The sequence below is a fragment of the Schistocerca serialis genome, chromosome 4 (assembly GCF_023864345.2).
Source record: "Schistocerca serialis cubense isolate TAMUIC-IGC-003099 chromosome 4, iqSchSeri2.2, whole genome shotgun sequence".
Lineage (NCBI taxonomy): Eukaryota > Metazoa > Arthropoda > Insecta > Orthoptera > Acrididae > Schistocerca > Schistocerca serialis.
This window is the reverse complement of record NC_064641.1, coordinates 553,137,047-553,160,305: the sequence shown is the minus strand read 5'-3', so window position 1 is coordinate 553,160,305 and position 23,259 is coordinate 553,137,047. Positions and strand designations below refer to the sequence as shown.

General features: G+C 43.6%; 1 protein-coding gene across 1 annotated transcript in view; it reads right to left on the bottom strand.

The window, feature by feature from the left end:
- The window catches only part of LOC126474605 (LIM domain only protein 3-like), a 1,048,859-nt gene that overhangs the window by 761,228 nt on the left and 264,372 nt on the right, over nt 1–23,259 (bottom strand). The window lies entirely within an intron of this gene.

Below are 23,259 nucleotides of genomic sequence, written 5' to 3'. Positions count from 1 at the left end.
ATAGTGAGCTTTCTTTCTGAAGCACATCGAAATCCAGTAAAATACGGTTAGTCTTGGACTACCTCAACAATCATTTCAAAAGCAACTTGACTCTACGCAATTTAGAAACGAGAGATTTAACTTTGAACTTGAATTAAATGATTCTGAACTATTAACAATAGTAAAATTTAGTACGTACCAAGCTGAGCTGCAGTCACAGGTAAGCTAAAATATGCTAACAAAACTCGCACTCTAAATTTGTGCTCGTGTAACCTAAATATTGTAGCCAGCTACTGAACTTTGAAATTAAAGCAGTGAAACCTAATTATATTATTTTAATGCTGGCGTTTGAATTTCAACGACACTCGGGTTCATTTCGGAAAAGGAAGGGACCCTGCTTGGCAATGCAATTGGGACAATGAGCAACAAAGGTTCATGCTAAGTTGCTGTAATTTTGCGAGACAAATGGAACAATTTGAAAAGCTGAGGTCTGCCATACAGTTCTGAAACTTTACGTGCTTTTAGTCTTCCTTGTTGGTTGATTGAAGGTTTGAAGCCGTCGATCGAGGAGGCGGCGACAGTCACTCATTGTCGGCCGTCGCTGTTGCAGAAGCTGGATGTTGGCGCGCCTTCTTCTCGACACGGTCACCAGGCGAAACGGGCTCTTGATGTGCGCCAGCTAATGCTTCCCGTCCGCGACACCATGTCAGAAACTATCATCGCGAGTCGAGCGCAATTACATGCTGCCAAACCCCGAAAGCGCGGCAACTCGCGGGAGCGTCACACAACACCTGCTCCACTCGCTACTCCCGCCAGACTTTCACTGCTCTGCCCGCGCTCCACGCGGCAGAGTTAACACTACCAAAGATCCTACACACTTTGATTCTTCACACGACCCATCGATGTAATCGTTCGATAGCAGTTTTCCCTAGGCAAGACCCAGCGTAAAAATACAAATAATATTTACGAAACAAACCAATTATACATCGACATGAGTGCATAAATATATATATATACAAACAGTAAAACAATTACAATATATAAAGAGACAGAAATGTCATATCTTGAGGTAACAAAACAAGGAAAAAAAATAATAGTACAATAGATGGAAATAGGAGGATATGCATTTCCGGCGTTACACGTGCCCCACATTGTCTGAGGATGTTCGTGTAACGTAAACAGACTCAGAAAATGTCCCAAAAAAGAAACAGCGGAAATGCATATGCTCAAAACATCAACAAAATTTAGCATTCGTCTAATTAATCATAAATCAATTTTTAGACCATAATTATTGAGTGGAGACACTCCTAATCTTATTCCACTCTGTCATCTTGCACAAAATAAAACAGGTTGACAACATATTAAAATTCATAGAAGATATAGAAAATGGTTTAGCTATTCCAAAATCGTCAAAATCCGTAACACTATCATGAAATGGAATACTATTTACAAAATTTAGTCAGAGTACATGGTCATAAAAACAGGTAGATCAAAATACTCAAATTAATAATTAATTACATAGAACACACATTTTTACATAACCCTTTCATAATTAATATTCTCGTCATGGGAGTCCATTAAACGCTAAACAAGAAAATAACACACATCAGATCTAAAAAAACATAAATATTGACAGTAGAATTCTTTCAGCTGTCCAGGAAGAAAAACAATTCCGCCTTCCGTACTCGCAAGTACAAAGAATGCCGACAGCGGCCCAAGAGCCAACAGCGACACAAGAGCCGACAGCGGCTCGCCTCGCCAGTATTGTTGCGCCCGCGTGTGCGGCACGCTTGATCTCACTCGCCCTTGTGACGGCGTTTCCAGAACGTCCGTTTCACTGAATTCTTTCGGAAAAACTCACTCCCGAGTAATCTCAAGGAGTCCATAAACACTATCACAGTGGATAACTCAACACTGTCCATCATCACACGCATGTACTAGCCTGAAACTTAAAACAGCGTCTAAGTACATCGGCAATGACTAGTAAATCACATATTCATGAAATCTTACAGCTATTTACAAAACCATATTTACATTCCTTAATCTACTGTGACTCAGCTGAAAACTTAAACTAGCAGCTTGGATTTTTCAGTTGATTAGATCATGATTAAATTGATTAAAATTAAATTGATTAATCAAAATTAATTACTTGTTAATTACAACTTCTTTAATGACCTTGGTCAGTCAAAAGCATGGCAATCTAGCAAACCTTAAATCTTACACTCTATATTTACATATTGTACAAATTACCCATTGTGTGGTATTAATCGATCCTAGGTTGGTACAATTTCAAATCTACTATATTTCGTATACCTAATAGCTTTCCAGAGCTTGGATACTCTAAGCAATAAGCATTTGTGTGAGGTATACCAATGACTTTATATGGTCCATTATAAACAAACTTAAATTTAGAGATTTCATTGTCTATCTCGCTCGATTTCTCATGAGCTTTTACAAGTACTAAGTCTCCGATCGCAAACTTAGCAAAACGCGCTTTAGCGTCATGACGACGTATGCGAGCATCGGCTTTTAACTTCATTACTTCTCGCAAACGATCTTTTTTCACACCAATACTAATGTTAATCCGTGGAGGGAATTTGATTATCTCTTCCACTAAACTTTCTACACTTTTGTCAATGCCGAGATTCCTCACTTTACGGCAGTTCAAATTCATACCTACATCAATACCATCCGGCCAGTTAACAATGTGTATAGGCTGGTATTGCCTATGCACACCGTCTCCTGCCTCGTCAAAACTAACTACTATTGTTTTATCTTGGGACGTACATGTCAAAGTTTTGCTTTCGCAATTAATCACTGCACGGTACTTTAATAGCCAATCTAACCCGATAATTACTTCCGCAGTTAAGTCTGGCACGACGACAAACTCTTGTTCAAATCGTGCCCCACATATATCGAAGTTGACAAAAATCTGTTTTGTGACCGGTTTACTGGCCTTCCCAGTAGCACCGATAATTTTCACTCCTGTTACTGGCATAACTACGATGCCAGGTCTGTCCTTCAGTAACTCAAATATTTTCCCAGATACAGCACTCAATTCTGCACCGGTGTCAATCAACACGTTTAGTTGTAGGTCGTGTGTATTAACAGACATTACTACCCGTCTACACTTGTCCTCGACTGTTTCTTTATTTTCCCACAGTAAATCCTCGTCTATATCCAGGTCATTCCAGAAAAAACCATCCGGCTTTGATCCCAAACCCGGCTTATCTGGCGGCTTTTTCAGCCTCTGTTCACATACAGTTTTAATTTCAACACGTTTGTCCTGAGGCTTTGTCTGTAGCTTCGCCTCCAGTACCGAAACCTTTTCCTGTAACTCGTCAACTAGTGAGTGTTGCTTTGCTATCAATTCACTAATTGTCACCTTCGTTGATTCCACTTTGGTCAGATTGATCTCATCTGCCAATCTACCTGGAGGAATGTGCCCAGTAGCATCTGAAATTACTTCCTCTGGATCTGCGCAACCCACACTGCTATCGTCTGACTGTATAATGTCAGCTCTAACCTCATACACGCTGTAATCTATGTGCTTTTCTACCAATCGTGTCCGGCTATCACTAAAATTTTCGTAATCTTTCTCCTTAATACTCTCGCAATGTTTAAACTGGAGGTTTGCGTCGGATGGGTCGGCTACTTCTACCACTATAACTTTCGGTAAAGTCTGCCGGTTAGGGCCAGAACTTTCCGTTACTACTTCAACATCTAACTCCTGCGGGACGAAACACGACGAATCTTGCTCGTGCTCCCCATTAACATCAACTATTTCTGGTAAAGTCTGCCGGTTAGGGCCAGAACTTTCCATCACTTCACAAATACTATCTTCCTGTGGGACGAGACGCGGCAAATCCTGCCCGCGCTCCCTATAAACACTCCTCCCGTACAGGCCCCTATAATCTCTTAGTTCGTCGTATAAGCGACCGAACTGCCTTAACCAGACCTCATCCCTCTCTGCATCCCCTCGCTCGATGACGGACGTTTTATCCGACATCTGATCTTCTCTCAACAATTGCGAATCATTCTTAAACTCAATCTCCAGTTCCGCTGTGGGTATTACAGCTGCCACTTTATAATCGATTTCCGAAACACTACTTAAATTGTTCTCACTGACAGTGAATGTATTTTCTGCTGCCATGTATACAGCTGATTTACTACTTGTGGGCGCACTCCTTTCTCCTAACACTGGCACACTCTCCCGCCGTTGATTATTCCATACGGAATTTTCATAACGACGACACCTGGGTTTTCTCCTGTTATTGGGCCGCCAAAATTTCTCCACGCCCGGTCGGCCCCTCACCGGCGCGGCTAATGGTTTCCCTGTCTCGTCCCAGCAGATACGCTCCCCGGATACTGCTGAGGCGGCTGGTCACACCCTCTGGCGTTATTACTATTCTGCGCAGCCCGTATCACGCTAGTATGATACTGGTTTCCGTCATTCCGGTTATTATTTGCATTGTACCGATTGTTATTACGGTCCGAACCATTATTGTCATTGCTGCGGTATGCATTATTCCCATGGTTATCGTTGTTATGGTTGGGGTGGTACCCGTTGTTGTTACCACGGCCTCTACCACTGTCGCGATTATTGCGCCAATTGTCCTCGTCCTCAACTCTTTCCAGGAAATCATTGATTGTCCTGTAATTGCTTCCTACGTAGCGTTTTGTATCATCTGGAAGCTTCTTGTAGAGTTCCCAGACTATTTCGGATTCCGTGCGGCGATCACGCAAATATTCCAACTTGCGGATCCAGCCCTCACAAAACTCCCTCATCGAACCGCGCGAATTCGCATCGAAAGGCCTCGATACGACAAATTCGCACCAGACACTTTGCTGTTTTTGCTCTGACCAGTATTCAGCCAGAAACAAATTTTTAAACTCGTCAAAAGTCAGGTTCGTAGTGTCGAGGTTTAAGCCCCAACGCTTGGCATCACCAGCCAGCACATCAATAACCGCATTAATTTTTCTCTCATTAGTCCATGATCTGGGTAAAACTCTTTCACAATTTTTAATGAAATCCGTCGCGTGTATACCGCCTTTTTTCAAGGGGTCGAACCGCTCCTCTTTCGTCAACAATTCCGAACTATGTGCACAGATTGGCACATAGCTCTGTTTTTCGTCAAGTTTCTTTTCTAATTCCGACACTCTCGTAATTACTTGGCAAGTGGTTGTCGCAAGCGTTTCCACTTCCCTCTTTTTCTCTTCGCAGGTATTAGCCTGCTCCCTCACTTTAGTGTCTACTTCGGACACTAAAGCCTTTAAAGTTTCCACCTTCTGTTGATCCTCTTTTTTCACTAATTGAATTTGTTCCGTCACCTTATTCTCGATGATCGGAGCAACTGCTTCTCCTACACTTTTCTCGATTCTGCTAATTTCGGAATGAAAACGAGTATTTATGCTCGCAATTTCCGCCTGAACGCCTATCATTTCCTGTTTAAGATTACCGATTTCGGTATTAATTACAACAATATCTTCTTTGATTTTATCAACTTTTGCATTAACAACTCCAACATTGTTGTTAACCACATTAATAGCTTTGTTCTGATTGTCTAGCTTTCGTTCAATCTTTTCAGACTGAGCTTCTTGCTTGGCAGACAGAGCTATAATTTCTGCCGATTGACTCTTGATTTCATTAATCAAAACATTCAATAAATCAGTTAAATTCCCGGAGACTACCGGTTTTACTTCCGTAGCTGGTTCCTCTATACATGTTCCCCCGTATTCATCATCAAGGGGTACAGATTTGATTTTCGCTTCCGATTCCGAAACATTTTCTAAAGTTTGGAATTCCATTTCTGCTCTTTGTTGCGTTTCGGCGGTCGCATCTTTCATGCTAGCCGCCTGCCCCTGAACAATGGGAACCGCCGTGCGCGTTTCCCACTGTTCGACCGATTGTTCCGTATCCAAGTCTACCAAATTTTGGTAATTGTTGCCTTCACTCATTTTAATGATTTTCAATATAAATGACAAATCTCAAATGTAATTAGGATTACTCCCACTACTTATTCTCGCTGACGTAACGGCCTGTACGTAACCAGTACTTTGTTACGACATTTGCACCAAAGAAAATTCGTGTCCAGAACAACCTCAAATCTGAAGATTGTCCTGTCACCAGGTCGCCACGTGTAACCTCCCCCTCACTTACCGACCTTAATGACAGTGAAAAATGAAACCGCGTGTACCTAATGGGAGTTTTGGAAAAGCAATCGTCACCGAAGTTAACCTGTCGGTAAAGAGGGAGGAAAGGGTTACATCTAAATGAAAGGAAATGTGCTAATGAAACTGGTGGAAATTAATTTTGAAAAGGGGTAAAGTTAATAAAAAAAGTAAATGTGCAGCCATTACATTAACAATTAACTAGCGGTAATTAGGTATTTGAGATTTGGGGAAATCACGGTCGCCAGTCCTAAGGACAATTACTATAGTAACTGAAAAAGAAAGGTAATTACACATATAATTAGCACTAGAAGCGTGGCAACTGAAGGTTGACACGTGTAGTGTGAAAACTGAAAGTTTGTCAGAAGTAATAAATTTCGCTACACTCTGACTTAATTTAGCAAAAGAATTAATAAAACCGGAAAATCGAAAGTTAATTTAGTGACTGAAGTTAATAGTGAGCTTTCTTTCTGAAGCACATCGAAATCCAGTAAAATACGGTTAGTCTTGGACTACCTCAACAATCATTTCAAAAGCAACTTGACTCTACGCAATTTAGAAACGAGAGATTTAACTTTGAACTTGAATTAAATGATTCTGAACTATTAACAATAGTAAAATTTAGTACGTACCAAGCTGAGCTGCAGTCACAGGTAAGCTAAAATATGCTAACAAAACTCGCACTCTAAATTTGTGCTCGTGTAACCTAAATATTGTAGCCAGCTACCGAACTTTGAAATTAAAGCAGTGAAATCTAATTATATTATTTTAATGCTGGCGTTTGAATTTCAACGACACTCGGGTTCATTTCGGAAAAGGAAGGGACCCTGCTTGGCAATGCAATTGGGACAATGAGCAACAAAGGTTCATGCTAAGTTGCTGTAATTTTGCGAGACAAATGGAACAATTTGAAAAGCTGAGGTCTGCCATACAGTTCTGAAACTTTACGTGCTTTTAGTCTTCCTTGTTGGTTGATTGAAGGTTTGAAGCCGTCGATCGAGGAGGCGGCGACAGTCACTCATTGTCGGCCGTCGCTGTTGCAGAAGCTGGATGTTGGCGCGCCTTCTTCTCGACACGGTCACCAGGCGAAACGGGCTCTTGATGTGCGCCAGCTAATGCTTCCCGTCCGCGACACCATGTCAGAAACTATCATCGCGAGTCGAGCGCAATTACATGCTGCCAAACCCCGAAAGCGCGGCAACTCGCGGGAGCGTCACACAACACCTGCTCCACTCGCTACTTCCGCCAGACTTTCACTGCTCTGCCCGCGCTCCACGCGGCAGAGTTAACACTACCAAAGATCCTACACACTTTGATTCTTCACACGACCCATCGATGTAATCGTTCGATAGCAGTTTTCCCTAGGCAAGACCCAGCGTAAAAATACAAATAATATTTACGAAACAAACCAATTATACATCGACATGAGTGCATAAATATATATATATACAAACAGTAAAACAATTACAATATATAAAGAGACAGAAATGTCATATCTTGAGGTAACAAAACAAGGAAAAAAAATAATAGTACAATAGATGGAAATAGGAGGATATGCATTTCCGGCGTTACACGTGCCCCACATTGTCTGAGGATGTTCGTGTAACGTAAACAGACTCAGAAAATGTCCCAAAAAAGAAACAGCGGAAATGCATATGCTCAAAACATCAACAAAATTTAGCATTCGTCTAATTAATCATAAATCAATTTTTAGACCATAATTATTGAGTGGAGACACTCCTAATCTTATTCCACTCTGTCATCTTGCACAAAATAAAACAGGTTGACAACATATTAAAATTCATAGAAGATATAGAAAATGGTTTAGCTATTCCAAAATCGTCAAAATCCGTAACACTATCATGAAATGGAATACTATTTACAAAATTAATCAGAGTACATGGTCATAAAAACAGGTAGATCAAAATACTCAAATTAATAATTAATTACATAGAACACACATTTTTACATAACCCTTTCATAATTAATATTCTCGTCATGGGAGTCCATTAAACGCTAAACAAGAAAATAACACACATCAGATCTAAAAAAACATAAATATTGACAGTAGAATTCTTTCAGCTGTCCAGGAAGAAAAACAATTCCGCCTTCCGTACTCGCAAGTACAAAGAATGCCGACAGCGGCCCAAGAGCCAACAGCGACACAAGAGCCGACAGCGGCTCGCCTCGCCAGTATTGTTGCGCCCGCGTGTGCGGCACGCTTGATCTCACTCGCCCTTGTGACGGCGTTTCCAGAACGTCCGTTTCACTGAATTCTTTCGGAAAAACTCACTCCCGAGTAATCTCAAGGAGTCCATAAACACTATCACAGTGGATAACTCAACACTGTCCATCATCACACGCATGTACTAGCCTGAAACTTAAAACAGCGTCTAAGTACATCGGCAATGACTAGTAAATCACATATTCATGAAATCTTACAGCTATTTACAAAACCATATTTACATTCCTTAATCTACTGTGACTCAGCTGAAAACTTAAACTAGCAGCTTGGATTTTTCAGTTGATTAGATCATGATTAAATTGATTAAAATTAAATTGATTAATCAAAATTAATTACTTGTTAATTACAACTTCTTTAATGACCTTGGTCAGTCAAAAGCATGGCAATCTAGCAAACCTTAAATCTTACACTCTATATTTACATATTGTACAAATTACCCATTGTGTGGTATTAATCGATCCTAGGTTGGTACAATTTCAAATCTACTATATTTCGTATACCTAATAGCTTTCCAGAGCTTGGATACTCTAAGCAATAAGCATTTGTGTGAGGTATACCAATGACTTTATATGGTCCATTATAAACAAACTTAAATTTAGAGATTTCATTGTCTATCTCGCTCGATTTCTCATGAGCTTTTACAAGTACTAAGTCTCCGATCGCAAACTTAGCAAAACGCGCTTTAGCGTCATGACGACGTATGCGAGCATCGGCTTTTAACTTCATTACTTCTCGCAAACGATCTTTTTTCACACCAATACTAATGTTAATCCGTGGAGGGAATTTGATTATCTCTTCCACTAAACTTTCTACACTTTTGTCAATGCCGAGATTCCTCACTTTACGGCAGTTCAAATTCATACCTACATCAATACCATCCGGCCAGTTAACAATGTGTATAGGCTGGTATTGCCTATGCACACCGTCTCCTGCCTCGTCAAAACTAACTACTATTGTTTTATCTTGGGACGTACATGTCAAAGTTTTGCTTTCGCAATTAATCACTGCACGGTACTTTAATAGCCAATCTAACCCGATAATTACTTCCGCAGTTAAGTCTGGCACGACGACAAACTCTTGTTCAAATCGTGCCCCACATATATCGAAGTTGACAAAAATCTGTTTTGTGACCGGTTTACTGGCCTTCCCAGTAGCACCGATAATTTTCACTCCTGTTACTGGCATAACTACGATGCCAGGTCTGTCCTTCAGTAACTCAAATATTTTCCCAGATACAGCACTCAATTCTGCACCGGTGTCAATCAACACGTTTAGTTGTAGGTCGTGTGTATTAACAGACACTACTACCCGTCTACACTTGTCCTCGACTGTTTCTTTATTTTCCCACAGTAAATCCTCGTCTATATCCAGGTCATTCCAGAAAAAACCATCCGGCTTTGATCCCAAACCCGGCTTATCTGGCGGCTTTTTCAGCCTCTGTTCACATACAGTTTTAATTTCAACACGTTTGTCCTGAGGCTTTGTCTGTAGCTTCGTCTCCAGTACCGAAACCTTTTCCTGTAACTCGTCAACTAGTGAGTGTTGCTTTGCTATCAATTCACTAATTGTCACCTTCGTTGATTCCACTTTGGTCAGATTGATCTCATCTGCCAATCTACCTGGAGGAATGTGCCCAGTAGCATCTGAAATTACTTCCTCTGGATCTGCGCAACCCACACTGCTATCGTCTGACTGTATAATGTCAGCTCTAACCTCATACACGCTGTAATCTATGTGCTTTTCTACCAATCGTGTCCGGCTATCACTAAAATTTTCGTAATCTTTCTCCTTAATACTCTCGCAATGTTTAAACTGGAGGTTTGCGTCGGATGGGTCGGCTACTTCTACCACTATAACTTTCGGTAAAGTCTGCCGGTTAGGGCCAGAACTTTCCGTTACTACTTCAACATCTAACTCCTGCGGGACGAAACACGACGAATCTTGCTCGTGCTCCCCATTAACATCAACTATTTCTGGTAAAGTCTGCCGGTTAGGGCCAGAACTTTCCATCACTTCACAAATACTATCTTCCTGTGGGACGAGACGCGGCAAATCCTGCCCGCGCTCCCTATAAACACTCCTCCCGTACAGGCCCCTATAATCTCTTAGTTCGTCGTATAAGCGACCGAACTGCCTTAACCAGACCTCATCCCTCTCTGCATCCCCTCGCTCGATGACGGACGTTTTATCCGACATCTGATCTTCTCTCAACAATTGCGAATCATTCTTAAACTCAATCTCCAGTTCCGCTGTGGGTATTACAGCTGCCACTTTATAATCGATTTCCGAAACACTACTTAAATTGTTCTCACTGACAGTGAATGTATTTTCTGCTGCCATGTATACAGCTGATTTACTACTTGTGGGCGCACTCCTTTCTCCTAACACTGGCACACTCTCCCGCCGTTGATTATTCCATACGGAATTTTCATAACGACGACACCTGGGTTTTCTCCTGTTATTGGGCCGCCAAAATTTCTCCACGCCCGGTCGGCCCCTCACCGGCGCGGCTAATGGTTTCCCTGTCTCGTCCCAGCAGATACGCTCCCCGGATACTGCTGAGGCGGCTGGTCACACCCTCTGGCGTTATTACTATTCTGCGCAGCCCGTATCACGCTAGTATGATACTGGTTTCCGTCATTCCGGTTATTATTTGCATTGTACCGATTGTTATTACGGTCCGAACCATTATTGTCATTGCTGCGGTATGCATTATTCCCATGGTTATCGTTGTTATGGTTGGGGTGGTACCCGTTGTTGTTACCACGGCCTCTACCACTGTCGCGATTATTGCGCCAATTGTCCTCGTCCTCAACTCTTTCCAGGAAATCATTGATTGTCCTGTAATTGCTTCCTACGTAGCGTTTTGTATCATCTGGAAGCTTCTTGTAGAGTTCCCAGACTATTTCGGATTCCGTGCGGCGATCACGCAAATATTCCAACTTGCGGATCCAGCCCTCACAAAACTCCCTCATCGAACCGCGCGAATTCGCATCGAAAGGCCTCGATACGACAAATTCGCACCAGACACTTTGCTGTTTTTGCTCTGACCAGTATTCAGCCAGAAACAAATTTTTAAACTCGTCAAAAGTCAGGTTCGTAGTGTCGAGGTTTAAGCCCCAACGCTTGGCATCACCAGCCAGCACATCAATAACCGCATTAATTTTTCTCTCATTAGTCCATGATCTGGGTAAAACTCTTTCACAATTTTTAATGAAATCCGTCGCGTGTATACCGCCTTTTTTCAAGGGGTCGAACCGCTCCTCTTTCGTCAACAATTCCGAACTATGTGCACAGATTGGCACATAGCTCTGTTTTTCGTCAAGTTTCTTTTCTAATTCCGACACTCTCGTAATTACTTGGCAAGTGGTTGTCGCAAGCGTTTCCACTTCCCTCTTTTTCTCTTCGCAGGTATTAGCCTGCTCCCTCACTTTAGTGTCTACTTCGGACACTAAAGCCTTTAAAGTTTCCACCTTCTGTTGATCCTCTTTTTTCACTAATTGAATTTGTTCCGTCACCTTATTCTCGATGATCGGAGCAACTGCTTCTCCTACACTTTTCTCGATTCTGCTAATTTCGGAATGAAAACGAGTATTTATGCTCGCAATTTCCGCCTGAACGCCTATCATTTCCTGTTTAAGATTACCGATTTCGGTATTAATTACAACAATATCTTCTTTGATTTTATCAACTTTTGCATTAACAACTCCAACATTGTTGTTAACCACATTAATAGCTTTGTTCTGATTGTCTAGCTTTCGTTCAATCTTTTCAGACTGAGCTTCTTGCTTGGCAGACAGAGCTATAATTTCTGCCGATTGACTCTTGATTTCATTAATCAAAACATTCAATAAATCAGTTAAATTCCCGGAGACTACCGGTTTTACTTCCGTAGCTGGTTCCTCTATACATGTTCCCCCGTATTCATCATCAAGGGGTACAGATTTGATTTTCGCTTCCGATTCCGAAACATTTTCTAAAGTTTGGAATTCCATTTCTGCTCTTTGTTGCGTTTCGGCGGTCGCATCTTTCATGCTAGCCGCCTGCCCCTGAACAATGGGAACCGCCGTGCGCGTTTCCCACTGTTCGACCGATTGTTCCGTATCCAAGTCTACCAAATTTTGGTAATTGTTGCCTTCACTCATTTTAATGATTTTCAATATAAATGACAAATCTCAAATGTAATTAGGATTACTCCCACTACTTATTCTCGCTGACGTAACGGCCTGTACGTAACCAGTACTTTGTTACGACATTTGCACCAAAGAAAATTCGTGTCCAGAACAACCTCAAATCTGAAGATTGTCCTGTCACCAGGTCGCCACGTGTAACCTCCCCCTCACTTACCGACCTTAATGACAGTGAAAAATGAAACCGCGTGTACCTAATGGGAGTTTTGGAAAAGCAATCGTCACCGAAGTTAACCTGTCGGTAAAGAGGGAGGAAAGGGTTACATCTAAATGAAAGGAAATGTGCTAATGAAACTGGTGGAAATTAATTTTGAAAAGGGGTAAAGTTAATAAAAAAAAGTAAATGTGCAGCCATTACATTAACAATTAACTAGCGGTAATTAGGTATTTGAGATTTGGGGAAATCACGGTCGCCAGTCCTAAGGACAATTACTATAGTAACTGAAAAAGAAAGGTAATTACACATATAATTAGCACTAGAAGCGTGGCAACTGAAGGTTGACACGTGTAGTGTGAAAACTGAAAGTTTGTCAGAAGTAATAAATTTCGCTACACTCTGACTTAATTTAGCAAAAGAATTAATAAAACCGGAAAATCGAAAGTTAATTTAGTGACTGAAGTTAATAGTGAGCTTTCTTTCTGAAGCACATCGAAATCCAGTAAAATACGGTTAGTCTTGGACTACCTCAACAATCATTTCAAAAGCAACTTGACTCTACGCAATTTAGAAACGAGAGATTTAACTTTGAACTTGAATTAAATGATTCTGAACTATTAACAATAGTAAAATTTAGTACGTACCAAGCTGAGCTGCAGTCACAGGTAAGCTAAAATATGCTAACAAAACTCGCACTCTAAATTTGTGCTCGTGTAACCTAAATATTGTAGCCAGCTACCGAACTTTGAAATTAAAGCAGTGAAATCTAATTATATTATTTTAATGCTGGCGTTTGAATTTCAACGACACTCGGGTTCATTTCGGAAAAGGAAGGGACCCTGCTTGGCAATGCAATTGGGACAATGAGCAACAAAGGTTCATGCTAAGTTGCTGTAATTTTGCGAGACAAATGGAACAATTTGAAAAGCTGAGGTCTGCCATACAGTTCTGAAACTTTACGTGCTTTTAGTCTTCCTTGTTGGTTGATTGAAGGTTTGAAGCCGTCGATCGAGGAGGCGGCGACAGTCACTCATTGTCGGCCGTCGCTGTTGCAGAAGCTGGATGTTGGCGCGCCTTCTTCTCGACACGGTCACCAGGCGAAACGGGCTCTTGATGTGCGCCAGCTAATGCTTCCCGTCCGCGACACCATGTCAGAAACTATCATCGCGAGTCGAGCGCAATTACATGCTGCCAAACCCCGAAAGCGCGGCAACTCGCGGGAGCGTCACACAACACCTGCTCCACTCGCTACTCCCGCCAGACTTTCACTGCTCTGCCCGCGCTCCACGCGGCAGAGTTAACACTACCAAAGATCCTACACACTTTGATTCTTCACACGACCCATCGATGTAATCGTTCGATAGCAGTTTTCCCTAGGCAAGACCCAGCGTAAAAATACAAATAATATTTACGAAACAAACCAATTATACATCGACATGAGTGCATAAATATATATATATACAAACAGTAAAACAATTACAATATATAAAGAGACAGAAATGTCATATCTTGAGGTAACAAAACAAGGAAAAAAAATAATAGTACAATAGATGGAAATAGGAGGATATGCATTTCCGGCGTTACAAAGGGTTGGTTTGTTTGGCGCCCTTTGTGCTATCTCCTACTGCATTTTCGCGTCGATCCTGAGCGGCGATCTGTCTGACGTTTTCCTCAACCATCCATAGGAAAACCGCATGAGTTCAGCGCTCGGTGTGAGGGTTCTGACATCCATCGCAGAGGCGTCCAGATGTGGGGTAAGATGTGGATAAGAGCGGCTGTGACGACGTTCCCATAGCGTGACACATCGGCGGTGGCTTTGGGCGGAATTGTGGTAAAATTTGGTGCCAATGTGACATCATTAACCAGTCTTTAATTTCTCATAACTTCTCAGTTGTGGCATTTTTTGCATGTGTCGGCACCTCGCTGTTTGAAGCGAACCCGGAGAACGAGAGTGACGTCACAATGCGGCTCGCCTCGCCTTTACAGAGGATGATTGTAGGCACCTTCGAGACAAATTTCAAATTTCTGCTTAGTGACAGTGACGCTGTTTCAAAAAATAACCCATTAATTCCTTTGTGTGACTAACATTTACAGTCTTCTCTAAAACTGCAGAATATGAGACTGCTCGCAGAATATGGACGCCTACGCGTACGCACGCGTCCCACTCTCGTTGGAACACAACTGTGTGGATCCCGGACACGTCCTAGTAAAATGGGATGATGTATGGAGGGAAAGTAAGTGGGTAATTCCTGTGACAGTCTCGGCTGCACACAGTATTCCGTAACGCGGTGCCGTAAACGGGTCGTCTGCCGGACGCCCTCCGACCGGTGGCGGGACAAAAATATTCGCAGCGGCCGGCCGGCGTGGCGTGGGCGGTGCCCGCTGCCCGTGTTTGCTCAGCGGCGTGCGCTATCGCGACGCGCACGCGTCGCACTGTGGTCAGCACAGCCGGCCTGCTGATTAATGAAGATGCGCCCGATTAGGCTCTGCTGACGCCGGCGCTGCCGCTGACGCTGGCGCCGGCGGCGGACGCGGAACAGAGAGACGTACGTGTCTGACTCGGATGGGACGCACTCTTCACTGACGACTGGTGTGAAGGATTCACGCAGGCGGAACAAAGTGGAATGGAAGTCTCTCTGCTCGATCACAACAGCATCCTCTAATTTACTGTTAACGAACATCCTAATGTACGTGCTTCCGCGGAATGTTACGCAACAATTGTCAAAAGTGCGACATTTATCAGGAAATGTTTAGAAACTACGTGATCCCGTTCTCAACTGCCATAAAACATAGAAACTAATCAATAATTTTTCTAGTTCATAACGGGGTTAGTATAGCAACCAGTATGTATGGTATGAAGAAAGTTGCAGAGTCAACTTTTTTTTAAATTATTTCCCAATGACACGTTTCACCTTTATTTAGGCATCTTCGGTTTGGCGCAGGTAAATGCCCCTTATTAAAGCTTTTGAGAAAAATGCGCCGTGTCCTATAAAATATAAAAAAGTAAGATGACCGAAATGTATTTTTAAAAAATATGTGACCTGCTTCGTCCCTAAATCGGGAGAGGGGGAAGTGCGTAGATTGTAGTTTTAAGGAGATTCGTGAATGCATGTTGTTGTTGGCTGTTATACTACTTGGGACAATCAAAACTGGACCTTGGAGCTCCGCGGTGTAGTTTTATGATTTAACATTATAGTAATGTATTTTTTTATATGCTTCAGTTTTCACATGTGATTTACACTGATTATTGTGCTTGTTAATGGAAGCATTTTATAAGCATTTCTTGGAACATCACTCATCTATAATAACATTTCATCATTTGCTATTATGACAAGATTTAACAATGGAACACTATCGTAGCTCACAGCCTGCAGGCTCCATCTTCCGAGAGCTGAGTGCACACGTCTTACGGGCCTTGTATGTTTTCATATCCAACGTGATGTGTGCAACCAGAATATGCACTACACCTTCGGCATAGTTGTGATGTTAAGTTTTACTAAAGGCCTGATATCGTTTGCTTTGCATTGGACTGCGCCATATACCATAATAAGCTAATCTGCTGCTGTCTTCTTATTTCCATTGTGGGTTATCAGTTTAGGAACAAAGCAGGTTACATACTTTTTAACAATGCCTTTCGTTCACCTTCTGTTTTATTCAGTTTTATAGGAGTCCGCGAAGGGTTTATAAAAGCTTTTTAACAAGCGGCGTTTACCTGCTGGGATATTTTAAGTGTGGTGTCGCATGTACCGATTGCTACCAAATATCAGTAATTTGTTTAATATTTTCTTGGCAACAGTACCTCATTAAATGTGGTCACGCCACTCTCATGAAATTTTGTATTCCTTCCGTAGACCAATTCGAAGACGCCTAAATAAAGCTGAAACGAGACTTTGGAAAGCAATTACCAAATTTAATACTACAACTAAGACTGCTTGTTTCTTCGTGTCGTACATGCTGGTTGCTGTACCGACTCCGTTATGAACTGGAAAAAGTATTGATTGGTTTCCACGTTTTATGGCACTTGAGAATGGGATAACGTTGTCCCTAAACATCTCCTGAAAAAGATGAAAATTACTTCGTTACACATTAATGTGACCGCCGCCAGGGTTCGACATCAGCGTGCAATTACCACTACAGACGGCAGGTGGCACCACTAGCAAAGGAGGGTACACTAAGCTTGTCGGGTAAATAAGTGCAGTTATTGTAATAATAAGGAAACAGAGCGATGTTTCTGACTTCCAGAAGACCTTGGCTTTCTGGCCAAGAGTAGAAGGATTTCCAAAACGGCTAAATCTATAAACCGTTAGCGTGCCGCCGTGATTACATCGTGCTTGCCAACAAGGAGTTATCCAAAACCGGCGCCGAGACAACAGAGGTGCACCACGGGCTATAGGTGACACAGATCAACGACGACTGCAGAGATGTACTCGGGCGAACAGACGTGCAACTGTTGCGCAACTGACAGGACAGATGCACCAAGGGTCTACCAACAGTGTCTCCTCAACAACAGCTCGGTGAACGTTGCTGCGTATGGGCGTCTGGAGCAGGGCCTGCTCGTACACTCATGCTGACATCTGTTCGTGGGTCACGAAGACTGGAACTTGGAGGCAGTACCATAACTGCATGTCCATTGAGTGGCGACAGGTTACCTTTCCATATGAATCGTTTTAAGCTTCGGACTGATGGTCTTTGGTGTGTTCGGCCTGAAACGGCTGAAAGCAAACATGGAGGGAGCGTTATTGTCTAGAGAAAGTTTTCATGTCATTCTCTGGATGCTCTAGTCATTCTGCGAGGCACAACGTATGCATCTATCGTTGGGGATCACGTCAATCACTACTTGTATTTTGTTGTTCCTCAGCACGATGTCATCTACCAGCAGGACAATCCCACGTGTCACGCCACTCACAGTGTACGTGCGTGGTTCGAAGAGCACCACGATGAGTTTACCGTGCTTCCCCGTCCACCAAACTCCCCAGGTTGAAACCCAATAGAGAATCTGTGCAACCAACTTGATCGGGTTGCTCGCACTGTGGATTCTCAACTGAGAAACCCAGCGCGTCTGGCCAAGGCACTGGAGTCGGCATGGCAGCAAATACTTGTCAGTTCCTTCCACAACCTCTCTGATCATCCTGCACGTCTGCTGCCAAATACGCTTATTCTGCCTTTTGACAGGTGGTCGCATAAACGTGATTGGGCATGCAGTACACATACTGACGACTTTATAACGTCCTCCCGTAATATATACCTTATAACTGCTATGCCGGTGGGCGCAGTCAAAGATTAAAAGCCAGCAGGAACAAACTGAAAACTTAGAGCTTTTATTAGCACATCGCAAGTAGAACGTCATACTCTAACGAGGCTAAAGACAGCTATCTTCACCTACCATAGATAGTATTGTCCTAAAAGGTATGCATCATAGCCCTAAACGAAGCTATACCGTACTTGTCACAGGCTACAATGACGCTAGTGTCTATCGAAAAATATTGGACTGTTAAACGTCAAGTGCTAGCGAATTCTATAAAATAATTCTACACCTATGTTGCAATGTGTGAATCCATATAGAATAACCGACGGCCAAATATTAGAGCTACGCTGCTTATTAGAGAAGGAGGACATCGCTGAAGTGGGCCCAAAAATGCTTCTTGGACACACATTCCCGTCTTACAGCGCAAAAAAGTCTTCACTTCCTCCAAGGAAACCACCCTTTGTTCTCAAAACGCAATATCCTCATGCTGTCTGTGATATTATCCAACAAATACTGCTCATTCTAGAGGTGCTTCGCCATCGCCTATGAGCCTCTCTCTTCATTATTATGCTCTTTAAATCTCACTTTAAAATTTCTACCCGTTTTCCCCACGGACTTCATTTCACAACATTTGCACTTTGTTTCGTAAACTCCCGCCTTCCCCGTCCATTTCTCCCGTATGCCAGTCTTAAACTGGAGCCTCTGCTTCAGTGTGTTGTCCGTCCCGAATGCAATTTAAACACCTTTGCTGTTAAATAGCCTCGCCAATATAGAGGAAGTTTAGATTTTTGGCGCTTTAAGATAGGAATGCGTCACCGTTTAAATGAGAGGAATGAAGTGTCGGCATTTTTGGGCCATTTCAGCGATGCCATCGTTGAGAAGGAACTACTACCTTTTTCTAATAAGTAGGATTAGATGCATGTTTTCTATTGGTTGTTCTATAAGGATGCAAACACTGCGATATAGACGAAGTATTGGTTTTTAGAATTTTCTAGGACTTGTATAAAGTTCAAAGATTTTGTGATAGACATTAGAATCGTTAGGAGCTGTGGTATATACGATCTCGGATAGTACGATCTTTGGTAAGTGAAAGCAGCTGCTTTTAGTTTACAGCTGAGACTTACGAGAATATGATGCCCAACACGAGATGTCCTGAGAAAATAATACAAAAGCGATAATACGATAGTGGTCAGGCTCCAGTATCTACGCTGATGTGCCAAAACATTGTAGACGACCAACCGCTTGACAGTGTTAGTCTTCGTTTGAAACGTGATGCAGCAACGATTCTGAGTGGTTTGTCAGATTTCTGGAGGTACGTGGCACCGTATGTCATAATAGGTCGCGTAATTCCCGTAAACTGCCGTCCCGTGGCTTGCGGGTGCAGGTCTAGCACCTATCTGCGTCACACATAGGTTTCATCGATCGCAGATCCCACAGGTTTAGTAGCTAAGAAAGACATCAAAACGTATGCATTTATCATGCTCCTTACAACACAGGAAGAAGCCATTGGGATCAGCTAGGACATCAATGTTGGATAGCTGCAGGTGAGCCAGATCGCTGGTCGGTCATCAGCGGTCGGCTTGTTATATTTGGCGCGTCCCCGGGCATGAGCATCTTGGCGTTTTCGGCTGGGGTGCGCGGGACGGCGAGAGGCAGTCGGTTTGGGGCGGCCGGTGAGACCGGCGGAGTTGTGGCTTTTTTTTCACCCTAAGCAGGAATCATACCCCTTTTTTATTTATTTATTTTTCTTTTTTTTCTTTTTTTGTGTTTTTTTTTTTTGTATAAAGAAAGAAAATTACCTCTTCCACTTCAGGCGTTGTCCCCTATCACCCATACTACCCCCAAAAACCTATCTAGCCTAAAATCAAAAACAAAGCTAGTGCCACCGCCACTTTCATCCTAAAGCTAACTAGGACGTCCGTTCGCCCCCACTTCAGGTTCCGCCAACGAACAAAAATTAAAAATGCCTCTGAAATTTTTTATAAAAAATAAAAGGAGAAAGGAAAGGGTATAATACTTTATTTTATTTTATTTGTTGGTCATTTTGTTCTTATTTTGTTCTTGTGTATTTATTTGGATTGGAACGCAGGTCTCCTGCCCACTTTTTTAAATCCTTTTTATGTATATAGATATCAATATGCGAACAGTCATAGTTAATCAAGCCTGGAAAACTAAAACAGAATGAAGACACCATCGAAAATATGAAACATAAATAACATGAAAAGAAAGCTACCACGTCGTAGTTAGGCTTCCCAGCGAATGCGCCCACTGATAAAGATTGTTCAATATACGCTCGTTTGCAGTTCGTTCTGACCTCATTTGCCACTGCCTGGAACATTCCAGCTGCGCGGCGGGCTGTGAAAGGCAAACCATAGGTAGTTTTCGAAGCACTGTCGATATCTGGTATGCCCGGAAATAGCATGATGTCTTTCTTGCAAATAGAGCCAGAAGTCAAGGAAATTCTTGTGTGCGTCACGACAGAGGTAATGGACCGCATGTCAAAATGTCTCATCCGGAAACAATAACGTGCGTGCAGTTATATGCTCCGGCCTAACTCGCAAGAGATAAGCTAGCATCTGCCGCACTAGGTGCCAAACCGGTTCCGCCTCTCCACAGCTGAGGTGGTGCTCGTCAGAATCTACTGTATTACAACCCACACAATTGGGAGATTCTGCCATGTGGATTTTGTAGAGACGTTCTTGCGTCACCAGCTCCCCATTAACGGCTACGTACCATTGGGAAACAACATCGGAATCAAGCATGGCATCGCGTACAGTCTTCCACACCACGCGCCACTGTACGTCAGGATATTTTAGTTCGACCACATTCAGGGGGCGGCGTTGCAGCATGTCATGATATAGGCGTCGAGTTGCGGCCATTTGTGGTGTCGTGAGCGCTACACTGCAATAACTTTGTTCTAAACAGAAACGTCCTATATAAAAGAGGGGCGCTGTGATGTCCTGTAGTGGCACCGGCGCTCTTAGTGAAGCAGGTCGTAGCGCCGTCAGAAGCAGACTCGTGAGGCTCGTAGGACAACGGCGCAGCAGACATAAATGTGAGCTAACATAGAGGGCAATGGCCCTATCATGGACGTTAACTAGGCCGAGACCACCTTTTTCCTTGGGGAGGGTAAGAGATACGTATCTGATCTTCAGTAACATACCAGCGGTGACGAAGTAACCCAGCGCTGCCATAATGCTACGAGCTAAGGGTTTCGGAATGGGTAGCGTTTGGGCGACATGCGGTATGCGGGACGCAAGGTATACATTGGCATAATACGCCCGCTGAACGATGTTGAGGGATCGCAAGCGCTGATTTGCAATTCCGGCCCTAATTTGGTTAAGAAGGCGTCGATAATTGAGCGTCGTCGCGCGTCGCATGTCGTTCATGAAATCTAAGCCCAAGCAGCGGACAGTTTCACTGAAGCGTAAGGGGGCAATGTGCTTCTGCGGTAGCCCAATCCCGATGCTCAAGGCGACAGACTTGTCAACGTTGATTTGGCTACCAGAAGCTGTACCGTAGGTAGCAATCCAGTCCAACGCCGCGGCCATATCGTCAGCTCCTCGTATGACGATCATCAAATCATCCGCATATGCGGTGCAGCGATAGATGGAGCCGCAGAACTGTATCCCAGTGAGCCTGTCTCGGAGACCACACAACAAGGGTTCTAAGGCCAATGCAGATAACAATGTTGATAATGGACATCCCTGTCGTACTGATCGGCGGATCGGCATGGGTGCCGTCAGTCTTCCATTAACAAGAACTCGAGAAGTAGCCCCATCCAGAAGGCGTGTCAGCACTGTGATAAATGGGTCGGGGTATTCCATGCGTCGTAGAACAGCCGTGAGGAAAGTGTGGCCCACACGGTCAAAAGCCTGGCTAAAGTCGATGGACGCCAAGGCTGCCGGCAAACGTCTCACCCGTGCAAGGGAGATGAGATCTCTGTAACGACATAACGCAGTTCTGATGTTGTTGGGTCCCCCCAAGGACATTTGATCGCTGGACAGGACGTGCAATAGTGTGCCGCGAAGACGTTCTGATAGCAGCCTCGAAAAGACCTTGAAGTCGCTGTTGAATAACGTTAAGGGGCGATAATCGCGGACATGATTCCGTCCCTTCGGCTTATGGATGGGGACAATCAGTCCTTCCAAGAACGGTGCAGGCAACGGTATACCCGGAGACATCAATTCCTGACAAATTTCAACCCAACACGGTACGAACAGTTGTTTAAATGCTCGATAGAACTCTAATGGTAATCCATCGATTCCTGGTGACTTATGGGGAGCACCTTTACCAATGGCGTCGAGCACTTCCTCTTCTGTCACTTCTCCCAGTAATGTCGGTACCATGTCTGGTGGAACTGTACCGTGGACATGTGCTGAAACGGTGTCTACCGTCGCCATATCAGGGAGCACTGCTGAATAAAGTTGAGCGTAATGCCCATAGAAGGCTTTTGCTATATCTGCTTGTTCTGCCACGTGTCGTCCGTCGTCCGTTATCATGTCGGTTACCAGTGCCCTACGGCACCTCCTGCGTTCTAGGAGCACGTGGTGCATAGATGGCCTTTCTGATTGTATGATGTCTGGAGCACGCGACCGTATAACAGCGCCTTGTAAAGGATGGCGTGCTAAGGAGACGAGCTGCGCTTTCGGGCGATTGACTATGATCTGCCTGTCTGGTGAGGGCATCATAGCAAGACATTCCCGTAGGACGGTGTAATAAAAGTTTTCCGTGCTCCTCCTCCATGCCGCCGCTTCCCGGTCGTAAGCCATGAAGGTGCGCCTAAGAGCAGGCTTCACACATTCAATCCACCAACTGAGGGTCGATCGGTAACGACCACGACGCTGTAAGGACGCGTTCCACGACTCCTCGATAGCACCTTTACATGCCGGCTCGTCCAGATGGGCGACGTTCAGTTTCCAGGGGGGCCTACTGCGCCACACACATGCTGGTTGGAGGGCAATGGTGCACATATAGGCTGTGTGGTCGGTGACTGCAGTGGGCCAGAGCTCTGCTCCTCTCGTCGCCGTCGAAAGGGTGCGTGCGACGTAAATCCTGTCTAACCGACTTGATGAATGACTTGTATAATGGGTGTAACCAGGAGCTGGGCCATGGATGTGGCGCCACGTGTCGATCAGGTGGAGGTCACGCACTAGCATTTCCAATTCCGCACACGGGACGTGTTGTGGCTGCTGGTCAGACGGAGATAATGTACAGTTAAAATCTCCTCCGATTACCATATCGTCTACGCGGCCCATAAATAGACGCGTAA